Source organism: Watersipora subatra, chromosome 4 (genome assembly GCF_963576615.1).
Source record: "Watersipora subatra chromosome 4, tzWatSuba1.1, whole genome shotgun sequence".
Classification (NCBI taxonomy): domain Eukaryota; kingdom Metazoa; phylum Bryozoa; class Gymnolaemata; order Cheilostomatida; family Watersiporidae; genus Watersipora; species Watersipora subatra.
Window position 1 is genome coordinate 43,600,921 of NC_088711.1, and position 11,037 is coordinate 43,611,957.

The following is an 11,037-nucleotide window of genomic DNA, read 5'->3' on the forward strand; positions in this document are numbered from 1 at the left end:
TTTCCTTAGCACATGTTCTACACAACCCTCAAAGCTGGTCCGAGGACAATTTTATGTTTGCTATTTCAACATTAAAAACCGTGATGAAGCAGTTAGACTTGACTTTTAATAAGCTTCCATACAGCGATAGCGTAGCGACACACCCCCCCTTTGGCGCTACCATGCCATCATAGAAACAGCAGCGCTGTCGCTCTCATTCTGTCGTAGTTCAGTGTCACTGTTTGGAAGTGAAACGCATGTGCGATGTACATGTACAGCGTCGCACTGGGCGCGTACATAGGTCATGCTTTTTGTTGTTTCATATACAACCTTGACATAAGGCGCCATACACCCATCACTCTACTATAACACCCTATGGAAACATGGTCTGTTTGTCAGCCAAGCGTAGTGCACCCAGGTGCCACTCACTACATTACCCGTAGTTCCTAAACAGTTTTAAAATGAGCTAACAAACATGAGTTAGAGGCGGATATTTCTTCTGTGGCTTATTATTATTATTATAAAAGTTTTTCTTTACAGTCGTGTGGTGGTAGGATACTGGTTTTAGTCCGTGTTGAGTCCTGGTCTTAACAAAAGGCCAAAAGATCCAACATCTTCCTCAATTCCACTAAGAGAGGACCTTACACAATATCTGAGCTGTTCCTAAGATGGCTGTCTTCTGTAGTCTCAAAAACATGTCTCAAGATTATTATTATTATTGTAAAGGTTTTTCTTCACAGTCGTGTGGTGGTAAGTGACCAGTTTTAGTCCGTGTTGAGTCCGGGTCTTAACAAAAGGCCAAAGGATCCAACATCTTCCTCAATTCCACTAAGAGAGGACCTTCCTCAAAATGTGAGCTGTTCCTGTTCCTGTTATTATTAATATCTTAAAACAAACTTGTTTAGCTGCATTTTTATAACCATAAACTTAAGTTGATTACGCATTGCTTGTATTTATATGTATTTCAGTTTTCTGACATCCCAAGCTTTTGCCAATATATTTGGAGTAGATATGTTAACAAATTGTTTCAACAAGACATGAGTGAGCAAGTTAAAAATATTTCCAATAGTGAGTGATGCAGAGTTGAAAACCTCTGAAGAAAATTTAAGGCTTTGGGATTTACGAGTAACAAGCAGTCAAAACAAAGATAGTCAAAGGGTGAGTAGGCGCTTCTTGAACAACAAAGGCTTGATGTATAAGTATGTTTGTTAAAGTTTGTGCAACTTTTGTTAAATCCATGATTCATTTTAGAGCTTAACTTTGCTGTAGATAACACAGAACTATTATCAAAATAACACTTTTTAAATCCCTGACTACTGATAAATTTATAAACCACTTTTTCATTTCTGATAATACTTTCTTTTGCACAAAACATACATGAGTTGACAGCTATTCACTTCAGGCAATCATTGTATGCTATTTTCTGAAAGGATGTTATTCTCGTCTTCATGTGCGATTCTTGCGTGGGTAAGACAATATTGCATCAGAAGAGAAATTCTTAAGCTAGATCCTTGTGGCTGTTTTGTCGAGACATACAAAATGAAAAAGAAGGAACTCAAAGCCAGCCACTGCGGGAACTCTTTTAGTCACGTCGTCTGCGAATAAATTGACAACCGACCAGATTAATGAGTTGCTTTATTTTGTTTGTATCAAACCCTATTTGCATGCTAATTTATATGCCTAAAATTCAAGAAAAGCTTTTATGTGTTATATGGTGCATGTTGTGCGGTTACACACAATTTTAACTTAATGCAACCGGTGCTTGAAATTAACCTAATCACTATCGTAATTATGGTTTAATCAATCAGAAGGTTCACCCCCTGTTGGCAAGTGCCAGCAGGAAAGAATCTGTTTGATGTAAAGTGCTGCATCTGCAAGACTCACTATGCTTCCATTGGGCAGATATGAATTTCGAACTGTATGCATCTTGAGATGGTGTACAATAAGCGTTTCAATATACATTCACATGTTGCGGATTGATGCAGTTGCCTTGTTAAATAAGATAAGGAATTCAACTTCAAGGGTCATCGCTTACAGTACGTTTTTGAGATAGAACTGACAGAAGTGTGAAAAATGTTTAAAATGAAACTTGTTTAAATGTTCAAAATGCTTGTGTGTCATTTTATGGCGCATTACTCGCAAGTACTCGCAGGTACTCGCAAGTACTCGCAAGTACTCGCAGGTACTCGCAGGTACTCGCAGGTACCGTTTCCATATTTTACAAGCATGAAACATTCAATGTAAAATAGTTGATAACTTGACCATGTATTCGTCTATCATGGGTCAGTAGTAGAAGGCAATGTTCACTCCAGTAAACAGGTGATAGGAAAATGCCACCCTGCTTGACAAGCTGTTTAGACCACCCAAAACAAATCACATTCTTGCTTACAGCTCAAATTTTGCAAAGTGCAACTCACCTTGTGGTACGCTTAAGACAAAGAGTAATTGTACCGAACTAAATTAATTTAATATAATTTTATTAGTTACAATGCTGTTATAATGTGTTATAATGTGACACTGCTCAATGCACTGAAAATCTACAAGTGCTGAGCCAATAGGAATCTAGAGAAACTGTTCTGATACGTCTATGCGACCGTTACTTATTAGACAAAAATCAAATGATATTAACCAGCTAGCCCTGTTCACACGATGTCAGTTAGCATTCCATATCATCTTTTACTAGCAATTGGAAAAGCAAATCTGCCACCAAGCAATGCCTGTCATTTGAATGACACTACCGATATACTCCCTGCTGTAGCGTTCATGAATACCCTGACACCTACAGCTGCATGGTTTTTGGTTTGTTGTGACTTTCCAGTGTAGACGAGCAGATAAACAGAGTATTGGCACCTTCCCTCGAATATAAATACTCGGGATTAGAAATTGGGACATTATTGCTTTGTCCTTCCTTTTTGTTTGTCTTTCTAGGTTCGAAACGAGAGCGACTATATTTAGTTTGGAGCTTTCAGCTGGTGCAGAACTGGCAAGGAATGGGTCTAGACAAGCAAGGAGTTATATGCTCTCTTGTGTCATACAATTCAATCATCAGTCTATTGCCAATCCAAGCATCGGCAGTAGATACTTTGAGCAGTTTGGCGAATGATTTGGTAAACTGTCAGACAGCCTTTATATAAACCAGTACGTTGGAAGTTCCGTGCGCCGTGAGAGATCATCATGTGTAACAACTATGTGCACAAGTAATCTGTGGTACAGCATTGTGGTAGAGTGGGCCAGATGGTAGCAATTCTCTGCATCTTTTTTGAACACTCCTAGCATGACTTTGGACAGGCGGACGACCACAACTCCTATAATAGGAAAGACTAAATCCAAACATATCAGTCATGCATTCCATTTACTTGCTACAAGGCATCGATTTCATGTTGGCAGACAGCAATGTTTTTTCAATAAAGCTTATATACACCTCTTGTAGGCCCTACGAGTTTGGCAATGGAACAATGAAGTGATTATCAAATTGTGACTAATCAAGGTACACGCAGTGATCACGCAATGAACTGCACAAGGTAACTGCTACTGTAAACTAGTAAACAATTGAATTTGTCGGCCTGTAAGAGATTTCAATGCAAATCGGTTAAAATACCTGTTGACTTCTTTGAGTCATTCACTGCGAGTTGATCTTCTCCCGGCGATACGGGAATAAGCGGGAGGCACCGGTGCCAAGTTTTTAATAAATCAGCAAAAATAGCAACAGGATGTTTAGAGTTATTCTTTCAGATCGATTGACCTGGGTTTGACAAGGTGACCCGCAAGCAAAGCGTGTGAAACATGATCGATTAGCTTTTTGGACAAGAGGAGTGAGTGCTGAAAAGGTCGTTTACTCTTCATGAAGTATCGACTTTTTCAACAACTTCCCACGCCTTTGCTGTTTCCAAGCTATACTTGAAATGCTACAGAGGAGTTTTTTACAGCAGTTATATAACTAATGACTTAACTTTTCAAAAGCTGCTCTAATAAACGCAGATAACATAAAATCATTCGTGTATTGTTTTAACTTTCCTTGGTTTGATATAAAAGTAGTTATTCCCAAACCTTCAAATATTTGCTACAACCTGTCACGGAAGTTAGTTTATTATGCAAAAGTTCAAAACTATAAGCTAGAAATGAATGAGACTCTAGTCACTCACTAAAAGGAGTGTTTCACTCTTACTTCAGATGGTCAGTTTCAGGAAATGAAATCTATGGCTATCGCTGACTGAGTGCGTGACGTGCAGCAGGTGAGATGGAGAGATTTAGAAACTGGAAGTAGGATAAAGTAAGTACGACAAGACATGAAGATTAATGAAGAGTGTCAGATGTCTGGGTGGACTGGCGAAAGGCTATAATATGCGATATCTTAATCAACCGAGCTATATATAGTTTATACGCTTTACAATCATCTCGGCAATTTTAATGCGTCTCACCAGTAGATTAAGCCTCATCTAATCTTGTTAATTTTAAGCGTAATTACTTGTCAAATGTCATAACGCCTTGTAGGTGCGCGTTTTATCACTTGAAAATTTCACTCCATAATCACGGCTAAAAATTCCTTTAGGTTTTTGATGACAGCTTGGAATGCCACTTGTTGGTGCTCTGTTGCAACATTCTCGCTGGCAGCTGAAACGGTGAGCCAGGCTCGAGATACCGGAATGTTGAGTCTGTTAATCTTCTCTTGTGTGCCGAGTTAGGTAGTAAACAGCTGTCACAAGGGGATGACAGCTGTTGACAGGTCAAGTTGGCCAAGCATTTATAAGAAATATGCGACAAGGGTGTAGATGCATCTATTGCCAAGAAATGTGGAAACCTGAAAAAATATTTTTTCAGCCAACTTTCAAGTAATTGCTTTAAGTAAAATGAACATAGAACTAACAAAAAGAAGTATTGTTTTTAACAACTTGTAGATTTTCAGTCACAAGCTGTTAGAGACAATAATTTCAGACTTCCTGGAAATGCAACTATTTGAATAAACTTGTTTTCTTTGAAGATTATTAAGACATTGAAACAGCAATTTTTAGTTTTTGACAAGTAGAGCTAAGAAAGACTACAACACAAACTATTACATTCCTTCAATATTAAACTAAAATGTATTTGAGCATGATAAATTTAACGCACCATAGATTTTTGAATATTGCTTAAGTTTATATCTTTGTGTAGGTAACTGATTATTGAGGCAAGCCAATCGATCTAAGAACTTTAACGGAGGGTGTAGCAATTACCATTGGCAGAAAATCAAAATCATTAGTCAGAAAGCCCGGTGAGTTTTCTTGCAAAATAGCTCTTCTGCCGGCTAGAAGTTACTTTTCTGGTGAATGTTATGCTGAGGAACAGGTAGCAACGGAGTAGATTTGATCTGTGGGTAAACTGAATGGTGTGATTTAATAGATGAGGTCAAGGTGTTCCAATGAAATCATTTAGCAACAGTTGTTAACCATGATAAGTTACAATTCTTAGTAAAGTGCAATAAACCGATCTTTTAAGGGACTGTATATGACACCAAATTCATCAGCAAATAGTCGATAAATTAGAGAATCAACAAAACTGTAGCCATAGACCAATATTGTGATAACAAAGGTCAATGGAAATTAGATCGACAAAATTTGGAATATTGATCCTGTTGATAAAATATTGCTCATAGAAACAAACCAACCCTGAAAAATCCTCCTGATTGTGCCAAAAACTAGTCGGAACGTCTTAAAGTAATAAATACGGTCACAAGTTGTCAGACACACAAAAGTCGAATCATCCTCTATTACTACTTGACACACCGTTTTTGCAACGTCTATCAAGACGCAGAATGAGATGTTGTGGATTTTAATAAAAAAGACTGATTTGTGAAAAGTAGTGGACCACCTGATGACTATCGTAGCTGTACAGTTTACTGTGATTGTACAGATGTTTTAAAAACATGTCACAAATTTTTGGTATGCCAATGATAGACAGAGTAACCATAAATGTCTCCATGACTGAACCAAAGTTCCTGATGCTCATCTTTTGGGTTGGGCCAATCAACCGGTAAACTTCAGTCATGCTCCATGCCAAGCGCAACTAAAGCTGGAGTTCAGTTGTCAACATTATTTGCGAATGAAACCTTCATTTTATTGCCTCAAAGCAATTGTTTCACGGTAATTCAGAAAGCAACAAATATAATCGTATGAAAATAAGATAGAAAATAACTGGAACAGGAGCTAATTTTTTAGCTTTCGATTTGGCCCAAGGAGCAACTATTGGCAGAATTTGGTCAAATTGGTGGAGATATTAGTAGTTCGGAGGCAGCGGTTTGCTTGCTGGATAGAGCTGCTGTACCAATTAGTTACAAATGCTCAGGTCCGCCTCTGACAGGACAGCTAAAAACACAAATGATTTGCTAAAAAGGACTTCATATGTAGCTTGACTCTCCATAAGTTAGCTTTACTATTTTCTCAATCGACCACCCTTAGCTTATAGCTTAGGGTAGTAAAGAGTATCTCTATGATTTGTACATTCTAGTGGAATATAGTTTTACGATTATTGCAATCTATGACAAACTAATTACAATGCTTAGTTCAATCTATGGAAAGATGGTCTCAATGCTTAGTTTATGTATGTGAGAATGGTGTTAGCTTATTGCTGGATAGCTCTATGCCTAATTCATTCGTTCTGAAAATAGCGCCATGTTTGGCTCAGCCAAGTGGTGGATAGCTCTATGCTTCATTCAATCGATGTGAAGCTAACTCACTCAGTTCAACAGCAGTTTTATTTTTATCTCACTCTACGCAAAGGCTTAGTTTAAACTATATATTGAAAGTAATCAAAGATTCGGCTTCCTTTAGTTAACAGCTTATAAAGCTGAGACGCTGAAATGCCAACCTACCGAACTGTATGCATGTGACCCTAAAGTCTTGCTGAAAATATAACGATGACTCAATATTTTTCGTCTCTAGAACAAATTAATCCTAGAATGATAAATTTGTTGATTAAATAAAATAATATTTCCCATAACTAATGCTTAACATTGCAACACAAATGAACTGCTATGGCTCAGATGGCCGTTACTACACAAGGGTTGTGTGATAAATATATCCTCTTGGTAACGTCAAGGGAAGTAAATCGTTACGTCTCTATTCTTGAAAGTCGTTTGGATAAAACTAATAAGCCTATTGTAGTGCAAGTCTTTGTTTGAATACGTTAAGTGACTGTAAACTTGACACAGAAAAAAATAATAGCCTTGCAGCTGTAATTAAATTCTATAGCATTGTGCTTACAGCTTTAAAATGATAAAACAACAAAATATTTTGGTTAACATAAATTAGCATTAAAGCCATTAGAATAACATTATCCCTTCCAATTGCGCATGGCGTGCGTGACAGAGTCGAGCATCTTCAAAGCACGACTATCATAAACTTCACACTACACGCCAGACGGAGTAAAAACAAAAAGTATGTTTATTTTCCAGAGTGTTTATCATTCTGAGAACGATACAGTGCGGGCAGCCCACAAACATGAGATGCTCGTGTTATCTGAAACAACAAATCATATCTTCAGCTAACCTGTAGGTGGCTGTCTGTGACAGCTTAAAGAGTGCAGCTACATTCTGCCATGTAATGTTAGTCTAACCCTCAGAACAATAACATACGTTGAGATCACATGATCATGATCACATGATCTTTGGTAATAAATAATAAATCCGTGTTTCATCTTGTGTTTTGTGAGGACTGACTCCGCGCTGAAATGGTAGTTATGATTACACTAATCGGTGAACAAGTTACAAGGCAACACACGTAGGAACTATGAACATGTTCAGGCAGCTAGTCTTTTCATGATTAGGTGTGAACTTAACAAAGAAATATTCTAATCTAATGAAACCAAATTCCATATCCTCATTTAGCTTTTAATACATCTCTGGTTGGTAAGCTAATTAGAAACCTAGTGTGAGTATAGTAGCAGTGAAAACATGAAACTCTTTTACAACTAACCAATGATCCTTAAAAAGATTAGGTAATCCACCAATAAAAACAAAAATGATTATTTAGCTTACAAAAAGCTAAGAGAAGACAACTCTGTTTTCATTAGTTACAAAAAATTATATCTGTTAATCAGCTTGAAAAACTATTATAACATGCTCTGCATTATACTTTTGGCTATAACTTGTACTCAAAGCTAAACAGCAAATTAAAAAGCTACAAATTCTATTTAGGCACAAAATTACAAACAATTTTAGCATTTATTTTTTTATTATCATGTGTTTTTTTATTATCATGCATAATACAAAGTAAAATACATTTGTTGAACGTGCAGAGAGTGAAAAGTAATTTTGATCTTTTTTACCGTGTTTAGTCAACATCTTTTGACAGCTTATAAAACAGGAATGAGTAATAGTTACGCATTCAGTTTCTCTACAATTCACAATATAATTGATAAATCCCAAATGAGTAATTAGTCAGCTTTTGCCATTATAAAATATTATGGGTTCTCTACAATTTTAAACAATTTCTGAAAAGATCGCTAGTTATTTAAATAATTGTGGGTATTAGCGCCTGCTTGTTTCTCTTATAAAGCTGCCATACTATAAAAAACAACTTCTAATATGTGTATTGCCTACATCACCTATTGACTACAACATTGTTTTTAAATCATTATTGTTTGGTGTTGAATAAGCTGGATTTTTTGGGAGAACAATGAGATACATTTGATAGTATTATGCTGTATAGCATTTTGTCCCTGGTACAAGAAACATAGCAAGAATGCTTATCTATTCTTCAGCAGAATAGACATGCATTCTTAGCAGAATATTTACTGGCATAGTAAACTTTATCTTGCAGTTATGAAATTTAATTCTGTGGTAAGTTTAGCAAAAGGTTTATCAAGTTGAACTATTTCTTCTTCAAATGAAAAAGACAATGAGTAGTTTTTCTGTAAGCTTATTAATTTTTTGTAGTTTACTGGACCAATGATATACAGCCACCTGTATATCATTGACTGGACTTAGCATACTGGTGAAGACTCACGATCATTTCATGTTCAACAATGATTTTGTGATATATTTAATTTGTTTACGTTAAAATGTTAGTTTAAAAGCAATTAATGTTTTTTCCTACGTTTCAAGTCAGCTGTGAGAGTATAAATAAATAACTATCCCGTTAACAAGTATCCCATAAATAACAAATGCGAAAGGATTCAAATTTTACCATCAACGAAGTTGTCAGCCCATGTGCAAACTTGAAAAAAATTTTAAAAAACCGTCGTAAAATTTAACAGTTTTTAAACTCAATCATACAAAAATGCAATAATTAAAATCTGAAAATATTTATAAACAAAATGTAATTTACATAAACCTTCCACGTCTGCCTTCCAGCGCGCACACGTGTTCGGTGTATCCAATATAAACACTTCTGAGCGGTTTGGTTTGAAGCCGAAAATCGCGCCGACGACTGAAAGAGGGAGAACTGTCAGTATCTTGGCTGTTGAAACTATCACAAACTCTAGTAAGTCAAGTTAATATATATTTTGTGTATCAAATCTGTTATAGTTTGAAGCTTCAAAATATTTGGTTCGTATTGCTAATATTAGAGAACTGATGTAGCATTCATTATATTATTAAACTAAAGCCTCGCCTTTTCCGTTTGATACTACCCTTCAGCTATCGGTGCACAGTTAGGACACCGAGTTTGACGCACTCGTCTTATTTAATCGTAAACGATTTCATAAGTGCTCATATCACATTATTCTACCTTTTTGGTCATTCTACCTTTTTAACCAACGTTTACATGTACATTGAAATGCTTTGAAACGTGTAGTGGTTATTGTGAGCCCAACCACTATCTGTTGGGTTCATCATAATGACTACACGTTTCACATGTATATACGGTGTGTTTCGTATATGCATACAATATTAATATTGTAATTGCAATCCTTTTACAATCTTCAGATTGTTCTTGTGCTGATACTGGTGGTATTTTAGATACGTCAGCATGGATCAGATTATGATGGGAATTGAACCGATGAAGGAGTTTAGCAAAGACTCTGTTAGATTGGTTAAACGTTGTACCAAACCAGGCAGGAAAGGTTTGTGCAGTTTACATGAGACCGTACTGAAATTTATCTATGGTGTGATATTGCTACGCTGGACATTCATATTAAAAAAAGTAAAAAGGCTATATTTGGAGCAATCAGCATGGAGCTTGTGCCGATTATAACACCATGGCTGCTTTTAACGTAAAACGGATTGCCAGGTAGAATACCATAAGCTTTAGCGAGCAAAATAGATTTCTTAGAACCGAGCCTTCCGTCATAATGATCTTTGTTATGAGATACGCTCTTTGTGATTGAAATCATGCTATATTAAACTACATTTATTGCTTTACCTAAATTGACATCATTAGCATGCTACGCCAAATGTAACCACGCGGTCAATTGTATAAATCGTAGAGTAGTAGATTTTGTTCACATTTACATTAACGATTTGATAGAACTGTTGAGCTATTCTTTAGGCTAGTGCTGACACACCAGGACTTAAGTTAAGACTAAATTAAGTTAGTATTCTTTTTCACTGAATTGATGAAGAGATTCATTTTGGTTCAATTGCAGAATATTACAAGATTGCTGTTGCTACAGTCGTTGGGTTCACCATCATGGGCTTTATCGGGTTCTTTGTTAAGCTGATACACATCCCCATAAACAACATAATTGTGTAAGTATGAGCACAGCGTTAAAAAGCCAATCAGAACTTGATATACTTAACAGATGTGAAGATGTATCCTACTAGTATTTCAAAAGGACACGACTCTCAACTGGTCATTTTTCAGAATTCCTAAGCATTATGTTACATAACTACTAGTTAAATTATACCAAGTTGCTGCAGTGATATTTTTATTTTTTTCAGGGGTTAACCAAGATCATCACTACAGAGCCTGTACATAATCTATGTATTTATTTTAACTATAAACTGGAGGTTGTCCTTCCCTGGACAGATAACTCCTGTTTTACCTGCACAAGTTATGGCTTGTCTTAATAGAGGTGCTACGTTACTGGATTCAAAACATACATATATTGTAATTGAAATAAAATATATACCTTAATAAATGGATA

At 36.2% G+C, this 11,037-nt stretch overlaps 1 long non-coding RNA gene across 1 annotated transcript; it reads left to right on the forward strand.

Moving 5' to 3' along the window:
* Positions 1 to 9,976: 9,976 nt before the first annotated feature.
* LOC137395176 (uncharacterized) lies at positions 9,977 to 11,031 on the forward strand. The gene is made up of 3 exons (XR_010978457.1): positions 9,977 to 10,014; positions 10,537 to 10,639; positions 10,832 to 11,031. It is a non-coding gene; the product is annotated as an uncharacterized lncRNA (long non-coding RNA).
* Positions 11,032 to 11,037: the final 6 nt, after the last annotated feature.